Source organism: Lissotriton helveticus, chromosome 1_1, assembly GCF_964261635.1.
Source record: "Lissotriton helveticus chromosome 1_1, aLisHel1.1, whole genome shotgun sequence".
NCBI classification, from domain to species: domain Eukaryota; kingdom Metazoa; phylum Chordata; class Amphibia; order Caudata; family Salamandridae; genus Lissotriton; species Lissotriton helveticus.
Window position 1 is genome coordinate 1,075,395,999 of NC_136057.1, and position 18,184 is coordinate 1,075,414,182.

Here is an 18,184-nt window from a genome sequence, read left to right on the forward strand (position 1 = left end):
CTAGACTTCATTTGGGCCTAATCTCTTCTCCCTCTCAGTCTGAAGCATCATCTGTGCCCGTGCACCATCTGTGTAGGACCCGTGGAGCATCAAGGACAACTGAAGATATCTCCCTTGGAGTGAAGGAATCACTCCTCTGCAACCACAAGGACCACATCACGATTGACCGGTCTGCTGCTCCTGAGCTCCTACCGACTCCAAAGGCTCCAGCAACACAGGAGGTGGGTTTACAAGTCCCTCGAGGCCCGAGCTGCCCTCTCACCCAGTTTAAGGTCAGAATTCCTTGTAAGGCTGCAATACCCGTACTCCTGTTCACCGCATACTTTTTCAAGTACATATGGTTGTTGGAGTTTCCAAAACAAATGCACTCGGCTCCAAATAGCCCAAACCTCTGGCATCATTTCCTACAAAGAACCCCAGCCTCCTCACACAGAGCGCTCCGTGAGCTGCCGCTTTGTGAAACTGCTCCTGTGCCGTGAGGGTCAACACTGCTTTTCTTGCGCTCTCCTGGTTGCTCCCGGCCTGCCCTGACTCCCTTGTGTTTGGTGAGTCTCCTGGACCTTGCTGGTCTGAACCGTAACCTTTCTTAACCTTCCTTGTGGGTTGCCGCTGCCAAGGTTTCTTGGTGCTCCAGCCGGACACCGACCCCTCAGCACTCAACATCCTTCATTTGACAGCTCGTATCCGGCTCCTGGTCATCCTTGATGTCTTCTGGTCTCTGGGGCTGCAGATTCAAGAACCCCGTCAATACACCTAAAGCACCCAACATTGGTGGGCATGCTTAGACCGAGCCCCTGGTCACTCCTGAGTGACCCAGACTCTGTCCCCTCTGCTTTCAGGCACTCTTCATCCTGAATCCCCCCGTGGATTCGAACTGACACTTTTCTTCTTCCCAGTAGTGGCTCTTCTTCGAAGTCCTCCATAGAGATTGACAGCGGTTTCTGACGCCACTTCAGAGCTATGCACCCGGCTTCCCTGGGATAGGTAACTCTGGTACTATGGTATCCATGGATGAGGTGGGCTACCTTCCACGGGGTTTCTTCAAAGTCCACTTAGAAGGGTCCATAAACTTTAAAACTGCAACCGCCACTCTCCCATAAAATTGTACGGCAAACACTGTTGTGTTCCCACACTGAACCCGTCCTCCGTGGGGTCCCTACTTACTCATCTTGGGTGGTTCCTTGTGATCCCACGTACTCTAGATCCTGTATCGCAGGCTTTTGGTCCTGTGATGCTGGTCGGCAGTAGAAGGTGAAGGAAGCTCAGCTTTATTGGTGCAGCTGCAAAGCCCCGAGGACCTCCAGTCCAGAGTTTGTGGCAAGAGGCAGCAATGTCTTCCCTGCAGTAGCTTACGGTCGTAGGAGTGGACCTCCTGGCATGGCCACCATTTTGGGGCAGAGCTATCGAGTTTGCTCAGGATCACGGGCCTCTTGTCTCCTACGGTATAATTTCTTTTTAGGATCCCACCAGACCCCGATGCTAGTGTTGCTGGTTCGGTGGTGGCTGTGGGCTAGTGCAGAAGGTGTCCACCAGTCCCAAGAGCCACCCAAGACCCGTGAAGACTGCAGGGGTATTGTCCTGAGCCGCGGGCTTCTGCCCCTGTGGCGCCATTAGTTCATAAAAGCTGGGGAAGCACTGTCTTTACTTGCGTGGAGGCAGCAGGCTTGCCCCCCCACCCCACCGGGTCCACAACAGGAGTCGGGCCGATGTCCATGCAGGTTAAAATTGCGGCTCCCTCCTGCATGACTTTAGGGCCTTGTGGCAAGCAGCTTTCTCGCTGGAGCCGCCAATGTGCGGATGCTGCTTGTTGCTCTTTTGGAGGGTTAAAATGCCATTGTCCCGTCACCCCCATCTCTCAACACCACCCACTGTTGGTGAAAACAGAATGGGCCGGAAAGAGGTGCCTAATACCTCATTTTCCTGAGCAAATGTGGTGGAGTTCGTATGGATCACGTCTGTGAGGCATTGATGGTTGGTTATGCCCCCTTAAACATACTTTTTTGAGGATGAATTCACTATTTCATCCGATTCTCAAATTTCCAGAAACTCTTAGCCTTGGGTTGAAAGAGGGCCCCTAAAGGGTAGGCAAGCAATGCGATGCAGGGGATACAGAGGTCTGCATTAGTCCTTACCCAAGCCACTACTCATGCCGGAGAAAAAGTACGAGGCATTTAAAACCTCAGGCGGCCAACTTTACTATCAGAATAATCTATCCCTTAAAGGGTGGTTATAAATTAAGCGAGGAGAAAGGAAGTAGAAAATCAATAATGGAATGTTGTTTTAGAGAGCCAAAAAGCCGTCTTCTGTAATTGCCTTAACACTGTGTGAAATGGACTCGTAAAATACCGTGATTTTAAAACTGGCCTTTACAGGAATTTTCTATCAGTTGAACAGCTGCAAACAGTAGGTGATAAATACATTAAAAAAACCAATAGCACAAAAACTATTTACTGACAGGTACGTGGCTCAGTGTACCATAAATTAGTGAAGGGGTTACCATGTGGTTGCACCATTGTAATTTAGTAAGATTCTATGAATTATGTATTACCATGTCACACTGACCACCCAGGCCACCCAATCAGAATTAGAGAATACATTGCAGGGCTAAAGAAAGATTACAGGAGGTATGGTCATTACTAGGTCGAGCTACACATTATGAATTAGCAACGCTAAGATAATTACTGGGGCATTTAGACAACATACTCCCACCTTCCCAAGTAAAGAAGAAAAATATAGTTCACTGGATGGAAAATCCATGATTTCCATTGAACATTTTCTCTTATAGATTTGTTTTAGGAATGCAGACACCAATCGCCACTGGATTGTCTGCAGCAGGGTTGGATTGGGATCACAAATCGGCCCGGGCACACCCAGAAAAAGTGGCCCACATTTGCGTATTGCCTTTTCACAAAACACTGGTTCAGCTAACTTATGAAAAGAAAGGGGGTGGCGGTGCAGGTTTTTACAAATGTATTAACTTCACTTAGATTAAAAAAATGCACAGATTAGTTCACACTGCTGAGCCACACATGAATGCAAGTGAGAGCACTTCTGCTCAGGCCCCCTGCCCTCACTCAATCAGCATACATTATTGGGCCGGCCCAGCGAGAGAAAGAGAGAGACACCTCTGCCTATCTGCCTCTAGAAAGGCCACTCAGGCACCCACTGGGCCGCTGGCAGCATCCCAACAGCACAGACAGTCCCAGGCTGCCCAAAAAACCAGCCCACAGCTTGGATTCGGCTACTTGCCCTTCGGCCATTTCCTGAGTGCCCGTGTTACCAATCCGACCCTGGTCTGCAATCACAATTATAGGGTCAAGGATGGGACAGCATGTGCTCCACGGGGACCTGAAAATGTAATGAATAAATTGTGGTAATATAAACAATGGGAACATACCTAAAACTAGTCCTATTAGGAACAGTAGTAAGTGTATTCAAAGGTAGGAAAGCATATGGTACAAGCAGATGCTTTGTGGTTATGTAGAGGGATGGGTCTTCCACCATATAGATATTCCTCATATTCTCATATTAGCTCGAACATATTTTGAAATGTACTCATTTTAAGTGTTTGCGAATCTGAAAAATAATCCTCAACCCTATGAAAATCACGAACTCACATTTAAAACTCAGGCAGCAGACTAGATCATGGCTAAAGAGTAGCTGCTTTACGTAAATTGTATTCGCTGCAGTAAGTGTTTTGGGTATTTTGGCCTACAGTAGAATGCACCGGTATCGATTTCCCCAACCCCAATGAGTGCAAACTGTATAATTTATACAAATCATGGACTATGCTAAATTATAAGTGCAATTTACATTTTTTTGCTAATTCACATACCTTGCAGTACTTTCAAGGATAACGGAGGTATTGCCTGTTACACGTGTATTGACTTACACCGAGTTTCCTAAGCCTACCTTTCTGTAATGCGCACAATGAGCAAGTTATACATTCAAAAGGTTAAAACGTGCACCAAATTCTAAATACCATTAATGTGCTCAGTTAAAACGTGGAATGTATTTAGTGCACTCATCTTTTTAAATACCTTCTTTTCCTTAATTTTGCTTTCCTTTCAGGTCAGGGGTTCTTCCTTCATCTTGACATCCTGTGATCAGAAGGTTTATTGCCCCTTTTTTTATCATCGATAACCACCTTCATTGCATTTATGATTGTCTTGTGATATTATTTAGCCCATATCATAAAGAATTATGTTTAAATCCACAATGATGGTATTTTATTATTAGATCTTTATATCTCGGACTGCAAAATGTAATTGACATCTATTTTAAGAGTTATGCAAGATACCATTTTTATTACGATTTTGTAGGGATGTAGTTATGTTATAAGTATAAAAACAAGCATTGGCATAGCCAATAGGTCTCGCTTTTGGGACCGTATAAGTATTTAGTTATGCAGCACAATATCCTTGGTGCAACAACAACTGTTGCATGGCTAAACACTTATAAGGTCCCAAATGCGAGACCTATTGGCTATGCCAATGCTTGTTTAATTTTGTAAAGAAAAACATACACCCACATTCACCACAAGGCTGGTGGGACTTAGTACAATGCAAATAAATGGCAAAAGAACCTTAAAGTTTAAAAAAATGCCACAGCTTCCAATCATTACAAGTTGTCAATTTGGGCGGCAATGAACGATACAAAACAGATAACTAAAATAAATTCACCCCCTACCGCCGACCCTGTGGTACATCCCGGTGTAATGTGTAGCATTCCCAAATCAAGATATCAGTAATGTCTCGCATCAGAGGAGGGTTAATGATTAGTTCAGTCGGCATCCAGTCTGAACTCGTGTCTCAAGGATGTGCCAGCAGTGTGCAAAACTCTTAAGTATTTGTGACAAGCTATTTCTTTGAATCCCGATTCAAGAACTGATAAACGCGATGGCCACACCGAGTTAAATCTGCCTCTGTTCCCCGAAGGTCCCATCGATATCTTTTCCACGCCGAGCATGTCCCACAGGTGTCATTTCACTTTAAGGAGGGTAGACATGGAAACTGAGTTTTCTGTCTTGCAGCAGCTGTACCTCACTGAAAATGCAAGCCTTCCCCTGAGACAGTTCAAAATGTACACTGGTGGCCGGCAAGAAGATAAAGGGAAAGGCAGGCATGAAGCCACTGAAAACACAGCTGTATACGAAGCTACTAAAAACACAGTTGTATGTGTAACAAGGAATGGCTGCGCTTCCGTGAAAGTGACACAGCCGCGCGGCGCGAAAGTGAAAGCAATGAAGCGGACGAGGAGGGAGTGGGAGAAGGGGGGGGGGGAGGGGATTCACGCTCGCCTGCGGTGCGAAAGTGAAAGCAAGGACGCTGACGAGGAGGGAGTGGGAGAAGGGAGGGGATTCACGCGCGCGCTATAAGGCTTAATGAGCCATTACAGAAAGCCAGATGGCAACTGTGCACTACGCGCGCTTGTGAGCGTAACAGCAAGCTGGTGGCCGGAAAAAGTCTCTGGGTAGCACTTTTAAAACCCAGTTGCACAAGTTACTACTTGTGTAAAAGATTCCTTACCTTAGAATATCCCCAGGCGTCAGACTGGATCCGGTAATTTTTGCGTAGCTGTACCCTTGCGCGTCGGTAGGCGCCGTCTGCGGCTCCGCGTCCGTCGTCGGCGTCGTGGGCGCCGTGATGACGTCGTCGGAGTACTTAGACGCCGCCTCCGCGTGCTGACGTCAGTTCTTAGACACAGCTTTTCCGCGCCTGAAGCGCTGAGCCATGTTAAAAACCAACACTGGTGCCATTGAAACTATGGCCCTGAAAGGGGATGACTTTAACCCTAGATATCGGTTCGCAGAACGGGGAGGATGGGTGGGTCGGTAAGGAATTTATCACTAACTAATGTCTCTTACAGATATATCGTTACACAAGTAGTAACTTGTGCATCTGAAAGAGACACGTTAGTGATAGATTCCTTACCTTAGAATAGATACCCCAGCAATACCAACCCCGGTGGTGGGTCTGCGAACCAATAATCACACCAGAAAGTCCTGGAGGACAGAACGGCCAAAGAAGCCATCCCTCCAGACTTGACTGTCCAGGCAATAGTGTCTTGCAAACGTGTGTAGCGAGGTCCATGTAGCTGCCTGGCAAATGTCCTGCAAGGGCACTCCCCGGCCCAGGGCAGTTGTAGTCGCCGTGGCCTGAGTGGAATGAGCCCGTAATCCAACAGGGGGCTCCTTTTTAGCCAAGGAGTAACATGCCTGGATACACAAGATGATCCACCGAGAGATGGTCCGCTTGTGCACCGCCTTTCCCTTCTAAGCGTCCACGTAACCAACAAAGAGTTGGTCATCCACCCGGAACTGGCGTGTGCGATCCAAATAGAAAGAGAGCGCACGTTTTGGGTCCAGACGGTGGAGCCGCTTTTCCTCTTTAGAGGGATGCGGTGGCGAAAAGAAGGTAGGCAAGGTGATAGACTGCCCGATGTGGAAGGCCATGACAACCTTGGGCAGGAAAGATGGCCTAGTCTGCAACACAACCTTGTTCGGATGGACAGAAAGGAAAGGGGGTTTAGATGAAAGAGCCTGGAGCTCACTCACTATCCTGGCAGAGGTGATGGCAACCAGGAAAGCAGTCTTCAGAGTAAGAAGGCGTAGATGGCAGTTGTGAAGTGGCTCAAAGGGAGCGCACATCAGAAATGTAAGAACAAGGTTCAAGTCCCACTGAGGCATCACAAACGGAACAGGAGGGAACGTGTGTGTGATGCCCTTCAAAAATCTATTTACAATTGGGGACTTGAACAAAGAAGGTTGATCAGGCAGCCTCAGAAAGGCTAAAAGGGCAGAAAGGTAGCCCTTGATAGTGCCCAGAGCAGAGCCCTGCTGGGCAAGAGAAAGAAGGAAGAGAAGAACCTCAGAAAGAGGGGCAGAAAGTGGATCCACAGCCTTTGCTGTGCACCATGCCACAAATCTATTCCACCTGCAGGCGCATACCGATTTTGTGGAGGACGCCTGGCTGCCAGAATGACATTACAGGATTCAGGAGTCAAGTCAAATGGCCTAAACTGTCGCCGCTCAATCTCCAAGCATGGAGGTGAAGACTGGACAGGTTCGGGTGGAGGACCGTCCCCTGCTGCTGCGACAGAAGGTCCTCCTGAAGAGGCAGACGAACCGGGGGATCGACTGACATACTGAGTAGCTCGGGATACCAGTACCTTCGTGCCCAGTCCGGAGCCACAAGGATGACTTGTGCCCGGTCGCGCTTGATCTTCTTCAGCACTCTGGGCAGAAGTGGTATAGGCGGAAAGGCGTACAACAGACCGCAACTCCACTCGCGACGAAAAAAGTCGCCGAGCGAGTGCCGCCTAGGAAATTCCAACGCGCAGAACTGATGACATTGCTCGTTCTCTTCGGCGGCGAATAGATCTAACCAAGGCTCTCACCACTGCCGAAAGAGGCCTTGTGCCACATCCGAGTTCAGACGCCATTCGTGATCCATCATGCACCGACGGCTGAGTTCGTCCGCCCTGGCGTTCAGAGAACCTGTCAGGTGTTGAACCACCAGGGTCACGCCCTGATGTTCCAGCCACTGCCAGAGGCGCAGAGCCTCCTGGCAAAGGGTCCATGACCCCACCCCCCCCTGTTTGTTGCACATGGCGGTGGTGTTGTCCGTGAACACCTGCACTACACTCCCCCGGACAGAGGGGAGGAATGCCTTCAGTGCTATACGAATCACCCGCAACTCCAAAAGGTTGATATGGAGCCGGGACTCCGCCGGAGACCAGAGGCCTCTGATCTCCGCCTCTCCCATGTGGCCTCCCCAGGCCTAGAGGGACGCGTCTGTCACAACTACGTGCTCCGGTTGGGGAAGGGAGAGGGATCTGCCACTGACCCAATCGCGGTCCTTGAGCCACCACTTCAGCTGTCTCGCAGCGCCCTCCGAGATCAGGACATGGTCGGAAAGGTTGCCCTGATGCTGGGCCCACTGAAACTTCAGGTCCCACTGCAGAGCCCGCATCCTCCACCAGGCGTGATGCACCAGAAGGATGCAGGAGGCCATCAGCCCCAGAAGCCGCAGCGTCAACCTGACCGAGACCCGGTATAAAGGCCGAAAGAGTGGAATCAGAGCCTGAATATCCCGAACCCGCTGCTCGGTAGGATAAACCCGAAACTGCGCCGAGTCGAGAACCGCTCCGATGAAGAGGAGCTTCTGAGAGGGGCACAGGTGTGACTTCGGCACATTGATGGGAGAACCCCAGCTGGTGCAGGAGGTCTGCCGTCGTCTGGAGGTGGCTGACGACTGTCTGGGGCGAGCCCGCCTTCAACAACCAGTCGTCGAGGTAGGGGAAGACTGAAACCCCTAACCTGCGCAGATGAGCTGCGACCACCGCCATCACCTTTGTGAACACCCGTGGGGCGCTGGTAAGGCCGAAGGGGAGCACTGTAAACTGAAAGTGCTCGTGGCCAACCGTGAACCGCAGGTAGCGCCGGTGGGCCGGCAGGACGGGGATGTGGAAATAAGCGTCCGGCAAGTCCAACGCTACCATCCAGTCTCCTGGGTCCAGGGCAGCTAGGACCTGAGCCAGTGTCAGCATTTTGAACTTCTCCTTCCGGAGGAAGCCGTTGACGTTCCGTAGGTCCAAGATAGGGCGTAGGCCCCCTTTGCCCTTCTTGGGTACCAGAAAGTAGTGGGAGTAACAACCACACCCTACTTCTGGCCCAGGAACGCGCTCGATGGCCCCCTTGGCCAAGAGGGCCGTGACTTCCTCCTGCAGAAGCCGCAAATGATCCCCCGATACGCGGTGGTATTGCGGTGGCATGGCTGGAGGGGTCATCTGGAAGGGGAGGGAGTAGCTCCTTTGGACGATTTGCAGCACCCACCTGTCCGAAGTGACAGTGTGCCAGTGGAGGAGGTGATGGCGAACCCTGCCCCCCACTGGCGACACATGGGCCTGAAAGCACGGACTAGGAGGGCTTTGAGGCTGATGCTGCAGGGGAAGGTGTGGAATGACCTCGCCTTGTCCCCGACCGCCGCCACGGCGGTTTCCACGGCCGCCACCGCATTGGGTATTACCCTGCGGTGCGTGGCTGGCAGCACGTGTGGGTACACTCCTTCCGTGGCCACGAAAAGAGTGAAAGGCAGCCGATTGCTGGCGCGGGGCCGAGAGGCCCAAGGACTTGGCCGTAGCCCTGGAGTCCTTAAAGCGCTCAAGCGCATGGTCTGCCTTGTCGCCAAAAAAGTGACGGCCATCAAACAGCATGTCCATGAGTGTATTTTGGACATCAGCCGAGAAGTTGGCGGATCTCAACCAGGCATGGCGACGAATCGCCACCGTCGTTGCCATCGCTCTGCCCAGTGAGTCGGTGGTATCCAGTCCACACCGAATAGAATAACGTGCCGCATCTCGGCCATCCACAAGGGCTTGGCCGAGTTTAGCCCATACCTTCAACGGGCATTCTGGCAGCACTTCCGCGACCGTATCCCACAGGGAGTGGGTGTAGCGGCCCAAGAGGCATGCGGTGTTGGAAGACCGCAGTCCCAAACTTAGGGAGGAGAATACCTTCTTGCCGTATTGCTCATACCTCTTGGATTCTCTGTCAGGCGGAGCCGACGGGAATGCGGTCTGGGAATTGGAGGCCTGGATCACCAGGCTCTCAGGGGTGGGGTGGGTTGACAGGAAACAAGGGTCGCCCGGGGCCGGGCGGTGGTGTCTGGCCACGTTTCTATCTACAGGCGAACCTGTAGCGGGCCTGGACCAAGTGCCCAAAAGAACGTCGGTCAAGGCCTCATTAAACGGCAGCAGAGGCTCAGCCGAGTTTGACTGCGGTTTAAAGACCTCAGTGAGGAGGTTAGTCCTCACGGCCGCGACGGGGAGTTCAAGGCCCAAGGCCTTGGCCGCCCGTGTCAGCACCACACTATAGGTAGCCCCCTCCTCCGTAGCCACGGTAGGAGGGGAGACAAAACCCGTGTCTGGTGATGTGTCCAGACCACTGGCATCCCCAAGTCCAGCCCTCCCAATCCTCCTCATCACCCATCTCCTGGCACCCAGGGGTGTCAAATGATGGGGCCGGCTCATGAAAGGTGAACTCTCCGAACGGCGTCTGAAGCGGCGCCCAGCGGCGCCGCTCTGGCGCCGGATCGAGGAAGGCCTCGGAGACGGCGCCGCCCAAAGACGGCGCCGGGGGTGACACCTGAGGGACCGGCGCCGGGGAGGTCGTTAGGTCCACCGGCGACGACCCGGATCCGGAACCGGATCCAGTGGGGCCCTGCGGCGCCGGCAGCGCCGAAGCCGAAGCACTTGACGGCGTCGGGGCCGGAGCCCCTGACCCGCTAGGGCCCCCAGACGGGTCCACTGGGCCCAAAGGCGCCACGGAGCCCGTCGGAGAAGAGAGAGAGAACTCATGGCCATGAGGAACCGCTCGATCTCCTCCGGCAACGCGCGCGGCCCAGGGACCGGAGGGTATGGGGCCGGACGCGACGCCTGCAACACCTACGGAGCCGCGTGGGCGGTGTCACCTGAACCCCCGGCCGCGTCGAGCGAGCGTCGGGGGGGAGTCGGAAGAGCGATGACGTCTCTTCGACTTAGTGTGCTTACCTGACGACTTCGACCCAGAGGAGTGATGTCAACTCCCGGAGCTACGATGGCTCTGCTCCCGCGACTGGTCCCTCGACCTCCGTCCGGACCGGGGCGTCTCTCGGCACGGGGCCGACTGCCGGAGTTCGAGTCGCTTGCGGGACCGCTCCCGCCTAGCTTTCAAAGTCACGGCCCGGCAGTCGGAACAGGTCTTGTCGTCGTGGTCGACGTCGAGCCAGTAGAGACTCCGACGGTGAGGGTCGGTGACCGACATCAGTCGGTCGCAATCCTCACAGGGCTTAAAACCTGGCATCAATACTGGCACCGTTCGGAGTCGAAGACTCGAAAAAGAATGATCAAGAGAGATCAAAAAAGTTTAGTCAAAAAAGACTAAGGTACCACTTTTTCCGGATCTGCGCTGCTGGCGCGGAAAAAAGAAGAACAGACGTCAGCACGCTGAGGCGGCGTCTAGGTACTCCGACGACGTCATCACGGCGCCCACGACGCCGACGATGGACGCGGAGCCGCAGACGACGCCTACCGACACGCAAGGGTACTGATACGCAAAAATTTCCAGATCCAGTCCGACGTCTGGGGATATTATAAGGTAAGGAATCTATCACTAACGTGTCTCTATCAGATACTAAATGTCTCGCCAGAGCATCACATGTGCTGGCTCAGGCAAGACCTAACAATCACAACACTTTTCTCATCGTTTTAATGCAATGCTACCGTAACCATAAGCTGTCAGTGGCTTATTGTGATGTCTATTGGTGTGAATGCATTTGCCTCCTGGGTCTAAAGATGACTGACAGACGTGGAGGCGTGTAATTTAAATGGGCGTATGTGGCACTAACAGTAATAATTTTTCATAAAACGTCAGGTGTTTGGGGCAGACGTACCGTTTCGAGATGTTGGGTGAACGAGGTCTGTCTGTTCGGGCCTGACGACGCATTCCATTTAAAGTATTTGTTTATTTTTAACAAACAATTTTTTTCATTTTCTTAATCAGCTTTTCTAATGTATAAAGGATCTGAAATAAATCCGGTTTATAAATTCACTCTTTCAAGAGGTTTATTGAATATCAAAGACTGCTGAGTTTAATTTAGACATATTTAAAAGTAGTTACATTCGTTAAAAAAAATCTATACAACGAAAGTTCCCAACGAATGTGTCGGATTCGTCATATAAAACTTACCGATGTGCCATATTGGCACAGACAGACTTTGAGATTAAAGTCAAAACCTGCTTCTGTAGGTTACTTCTATATTTGAAGTAAATGTCTCACTTTTGAAAGTTTTACGAAAAACTTCAAATGTACTTCCTGGACTGCTCTAATGCACGAGTTGTACAGATGCGAAATTTCAACCAGGCAGAAAGTTCTGCATTGTCAATAATGCGGAAATGTGGGAAGTAATGCAATTTTCTTTTTTCTCCACAGGGAAATTATACTTCCCTGTAGAAAAACCCTCTGTCCTATGTTCTTTTCCCATTCCCGACCTGGAAAGCTACTATCCTCTCCCCCTCATTGACATAATAACATGTGTGTGGCAATTGGTAATCAATACAGACAAGCTAATGGATTCTTGGAGCTTGCAAGAAATTGCTGTGGCAAAATCTCCACGCTCCAGAGCAAGAAATTAGACAATGCCACCCTTATCTACCAACTTGTAAATGCCTGAAGAACCAATACTTTCAATGTAACATATTTCCAACTTAGTAACCTAAAATTCCATTGTGAATGTTACATTTTTTAAATTTTGTTTTTGCACACATCCTAGGAAAGTAGATGCCCAATCTCATGTGTGAATCGGATTTAAGCGATCTGTAAGTGGGGCGGCCCCAAGAGGGTCTTATTGTTTAAAAAAAAAGACTTGAAACGGGTCCCTTTCGGGCTCTACAACAATGTCCTTACCTTTATTGGCAAAAGACTGATTGATTTCTCAACAACGACTGTAAAACACGTCAGGTTTCATGTGAATGATGCAAGGCCCGTTTACATCTCACGTTTTACTTTATCTTGCATTCCTTAAGAGTTTCAGCGATTTCTCCTGCACGTGCTTTTGGAGTTGTTTTCATGCAACATATGACTATTATATTATAGTGCAGAATTTCAACTGAGTCGCCTCCAGGTGCCTAAGTGAGTTCAGGTAATGAGTGGGTGTTGATGGGACACAGTTGAGAGTTCTGAAATCGAGGCAGAAGACAGTGGGAGTTGTTTCAGTGCCTGTTTGCAGATCATTAAGGCATGCAGACTACATGCACATCCAAATTGTGGCCCCTCTGCAGAGCACAGAGTGGTACTCACATATGTATCAATGACAATTGTGGGTTAGTGTGAAATATGGCATGGTGGATTTCAAAAAGATGTGGGGAGAAAAAGGGTATAAGTGTTTAAGAGTGAGACTGTAGAAGAAATAGCATGAAGGGGAGAAAAGAAGTGTCCGAGACCCTTCGAAGGTCAGCACCCCCTCAACAAATTTCATATTTTCAGAATTGATTTTTTTTTTAGTTCTAATAATTCACAACAGCATCCGTTATTCGTTTATCGGATAGTGCAAATAAGAGCTGGCAAAGCTAATCGATACTTTTTTGTTGTTGTTTTGTGACATGTCTGAATACAATATGAAAAAACTCAGAAAGGAACCCAAATACAGGTCAGGCAGTACGCTCTGTGAAGCACAGGATTTTAATTTATATGTTTCAAGCCACACTCTTACATAGGCCATGTCTCTTGGAAAGGATTCCTTGTTACACCTCTTTGGTCATGGGCCTTATAATGACCCTCCCTGCCTTTTTCTTTCATGAGATTCTCAACATTAGATGGATGAAGATTCTAAGTTGTCTAAATGCTGTCCTACTAAATGTTGCACTAAGTGTCTATCTATTAACCTGCCTTCAATCCTTAAATTGTATTGAGATACCCAATCCATCAAGAAATGTGTTTTGGTAAATGCGACTGGATGCTTGGTTATATTTCTGGATAGCCGCTGATTCCTAATTATGAACAAGCAGAGTGAGAAATTACCTGGAAAAGTAGGTGTTCGACTCTTGATATTCGAGGCACACCAGAAACCACATTTTCCAATATGTTGACAAAGTCAGTGATAAACTTTTCAAACGAAGGATTCCATTTCACAACGCCTCCTCCCAGAAAAGGCTTCTGAAAATCAAACAAACACAACTTAATTGATGTACCTTCTTTGCATTTGTAGTCCATGTTCATGCTTGTTGTGTTAAATCGTGACTGCAACATAGAGGCATTTTAGTGTGTAGCTTTGAGTCTTATTTTACAAAGGTTTACCCAGGCCAAAGTGTGATCTGTGCATCAAAACAGTCGTAGTGTAACTTTGCATGAAAGCAATTTGCTAGGTTGATAAGTAAGCTCAGTAGTGAATTCCCTATAGAAGTAAATTAGGCACATGACAATAAGACCTCACAATTTGGACGATCCTGCTTAGTGTCGCACAGTCATTTCGAGAAGGGGCATATTCATGCGTGGAACAGTAAGATGTGCTGGAATCCCTTCAGTGTTCAGCTCGTTTGCAGGGAATCTACACTGTTGAGGCCGTGTTCCTCTTTTGCTCAGTCTCCTAAGTACCAAGCAGCTTTGTGACAGCGTAGGTGTACCGTGTGGTAGCTCATCTATCCAGGCACTGCTGTTGCATCAAAGTTCCACTCCCACAACCCAGGCACTTTCTTCTCCTCATTGTTCTATCATAGGGTGGAAATTAATCCCAGTTTGGCAGACCCAGGCAATTTTCACATAGATTTGCAAGTCATTCAGGGTAGTGTTGGCGAAGGGACAGGGATATATTCTGCATATTAACTGTGCATCTACAAAGTACCTAGTTCACGGGTGCTATTGAAACTATGAAAATGAATTAGCCACATTTAATTGAGGCCCAGAAACACATGCTGCAGGTGCTACAGGAGTGTAACAGGTCACACCAGAAAGGCACTTGAGCTTGTCCATACCTATGGGTTTGTGCTGATTTCATACTTTTTGTGGAGTTTTTTATAGTGGTAATTCGTCCCAAAGGTATCGGAGTGCTATACATGAGCACCAGTTGCTTTCCAGACATGCACATTCATTTTGTTAGGCACAGGGACATTAAGTGATTTGCTCAGAATCTCAGGATGTTGAGCATCCCTACAGAGGCTCAAACCCGGTTACCCAGTTTTAGGGCCGACCACTGTAGCTGTTTGGCCACATCCTCTTGGACAACACATAAAAATAGTTTTTTATTAATAATCTAGCAGAAACTAGATTATGTTTTCAAAACTGCTGTGGCAAGCTGGATGAAGTCTCGCCAGTTAAGACCTAATAGTGATAAAACAGAGGTCTTACTCTTTGGAATAGCCTCCATGATTTTGGTAACCGGAATTGGGGCTTGAGAACATGGGTGAGAACCCAACTCCAAAGGACTCAGTCAGTAATTTAGATGTTAAGGTCGATCTCTTGGCTTCATTTTCAACCCAAAATAATGCCATCAAGTCGTCCTGCTCTATCACCTAAAATGCTTCTGGAGATGCCCCTGTTTCAGAAAGGGGTTAGATGACCGGTGGTTTGCGTTATTATCTTATCCTATATATTGCTACTATTTATAATTGGGGCCTCCAAAGGAAGCATTTTAAAGCTTACTACAGACACAAAATGTTGCAGCTAGAATGTTGCTAAATGTATCGCAGCAGTGAAGCACATCAGGATATCTAAAGACTCAATATGGGCTTCCAGTTCAGAAGTGAACTCGAGTCAAGACTCTTTGTGTCAAAGAGTTATCCATGACAAAAAGTTAGGATTTTAGTTTCTGACGCACGTTGCTATCCAAGGCACTCGGTATAGTTAGCTGGAGACAGCTTGGCTGCAGATTCAGGAATACAATATTCTAGACAAGGAGGCAGACACTTTTCCAATTTAGCACCAAGTTATGGAACTTTCTTTTCAATATTCTGTGGGTAGAAGGTAATCATACAAGATTCCGGAAAGTTTTAAAATGTGGCTTTTCAACTAATTGTGAGGATAGCACTGGGGTACCTTTCAGGTAGCGGATTGTGCTGAATAAATGCTTTTTTATTCCTTTCAACAGTCACAGCCTTGTAAAGTACACACGTGTCTAGGCGTCGCTTACACATGCTGTAGTCCACATGTATGAATGAATCCCATTTGTTCTCATTCGTTCCCAAAGTCTTAATAAGTTCGCCAAGAGGTTGCATTCTAGAAGGAGCCTGTTTTTTCAAGCAGCGTGACTCTATTATCCGCTAATGGGAAATCAACTATACAACTTACAAAACGACTTTGTGGTTTCGCCCGGAGGTGCTTGAACAGTGCATATGTATTTATTTATTGATTGAAGAAGCTCACACATATACCTGGGCAAAGTGTGGGGAGTTCCACTGCAGAACTCAGCGAAGTGACCCAAAAACTCTGATGCAGTATGCAGAGTTCCACATGCAGCAGAGTGCATTAGGTCGTGCCGTTCATGCAGATTATTAGCGCGTGGGTGTTTGTCTCCCGGCAGCAAATCACTGCGAACAGCACCATGTGCAGCGCAAGAAAGTGCTGCTGCTTTCTGCTGCTCAAGTGGCTGTTCTACTCAAGCGGCAGCTTCCTCAACGCAAACAAAATGTTCCTCAACGCAAGCAGTGGCAGCCATCCGTGACCGCCCACATTGAGGAATCTCACAGGGACGTGGTCTGGAGTAATATTTTCCTTGCTCAACATTTGATCCGCTGCACGGAGCAGAGTTTTTCAGAACTCTGCATGCTACCCAGTGCGCGGAGTGAAAAAGACTCCGCAAACTCAGCGAGCAGAGCAGATTTTCACACCCAGGCCTACTCACACATCATAACGTATTCCCAAATGTGGTTTCAAAGTAAAGCTGCAAGAACTTATCAAGCTATATGCTGAAATTTATTCACTCATTCGTAAATGTTCAGGACCCTGTTTGTCCTGGCCAGATTCTATGGTTATTTATAGCCATCACTCTGCTGGTCGCACTTAACATGAACCTATCAGCCTAAACGGAACATGGTCTTGAGATAGTTAATTCTGTGCTGTAATGAATGTTTGTTAAAGGCACACTTTCATCATAGTGGGAAGCATTATTTATAATTAACCGTAAAACCACAAAAATCAATAGTTCTAACAATGTCGTCGTAACCGGTATTTAATATTTTACCAGTGACAAAAACCCTTTTTTTAAAAGATGCAGCAGCACATTATCACCTCAAAATCTGCTGTCACGCAAAAAAACGGAACTAAAGCATGATATATTGGTTAGTTTTCCTTTTTATGTGCGATGATGGTAGCTTTAAAATGTAAAACAACTCTGTAAATAATTTGAAAATAAATATTCTCTTTGCACCAAGAACATAGCTCATAATATATCTCGTATTGTTTTAATCTAATTCTAACTCTTCCATGCTTATAGTGAATGCAATAAACTTGTAATATCAAAATAAATGTGGAATATTTAAGTTGATATTCTACTTAATCTTTTCAAAGTAGGTTGAGGCTGATTGGTACCTCATGTTGACGACCACATGCGGATGATATACATTAAAGTAACGCATAATGAGCTCCCTTCTTGCCATTATGACCGCAAAACTCATCTCTGACTTCATATCAAAGAGATGAATTAATTTATTTCCTTATTATTTCATTTTTTTTCAAATCGCTCCTGCCCCGAGGTTTCCTCGGTAACATCAGCTCCCTTTCTATTCCTTAAAATTGCAATCAATCTCTATTATGGTCTTGAAAATGCTATTTGTCACTTTGCTGAACGAAAATAATCAATACATCTTCCCGACCAGTCCAAGCATTTAAAATGTGAAGATTGATGTCATTTAGAGATATATGCATTGCCAATAGTGGAGGACAAGATAATAGAATTCTGAAGCATCCAGTGGAGGGCTACAGATAAAATAAATAGAATAGATTGCATGCACACGAATTGATAGTTGAGAGATGAATATACATTAAAATTACTTATTTGTGTGAATATAAGCAACGTTAGCAAAATGAATGATTTTTTTCAAAATATCTGCTTTTGTGGTAGTAAGCACACATCTTTTAAGAGCACAGCAGCACAAGATCGCCAAGAAAAATTAGCAGAATCAGAAGAAAAAAAAACATTCTTTCAAGGTTACATCCATGAAAGGTGCGACGTGTCAGGTATCTTAAGAAAACCTTAGCAATCAATCTAGCTACAGCAGATTGCTCAACAAGGATTCAATAATGGGTTCAGACTCAGAGGTCTTTACACAGAACCAAGTAATTGGTTGCAGACTCTGGACCCTTTCAAGTAACACAACTGGAGATTAATATAGAGGGTGGGATTGGAGGAAAGCAATAGGGCAAAGAGGCAGGAGAGGGAATCGGGAGGAGAGCACGGGAATGGCAATGGGGGGTTAATGAACAGTAAACAAAATATGTCACTGTACAAATGCAGACATCTTTGGCTGGTAGAGAAATTCAGTTGTAACTGTTTTTGTAGACAAGATACAGAAGAAATATCAGACGTATTACATTTATGCCCAGGCTTGGACACACTGAAAAACAATTCATATTTGACATCTAGAAGAATAGTGGGGTCTGAACAATAAATGAATCCATTCAATTTTGTTTTAGGGGCTCACAATAAAATTTGCT

At 47.5% G+C, this 18,184-nt stretch overlaps 1 protein-coding gene across 5 annotated transcripts in view; it reads right to left on the minus strand.

The window, feature by feature from the left end:
• The window catches only part of LOC144821103 (uncharacterized), a 551,585-nt gene that overhangs the window by 244,023 nt on the left and 289,378 nt on the right, over positions 1–18,184 (minus strand). For all 5 annotated transcript variants that reach the window (XR_013608229.1, XR_013608235.1, XR_013608223.1 and 2 more), the window contains one exon: positions 13,559–13,693. The gene's annotated coding sequence lies outside the window, so the exon portion shown is untranslated. The remainder of the gene's footprint in view (positions 1–13,558; positions 13,694–18,184) is intronic.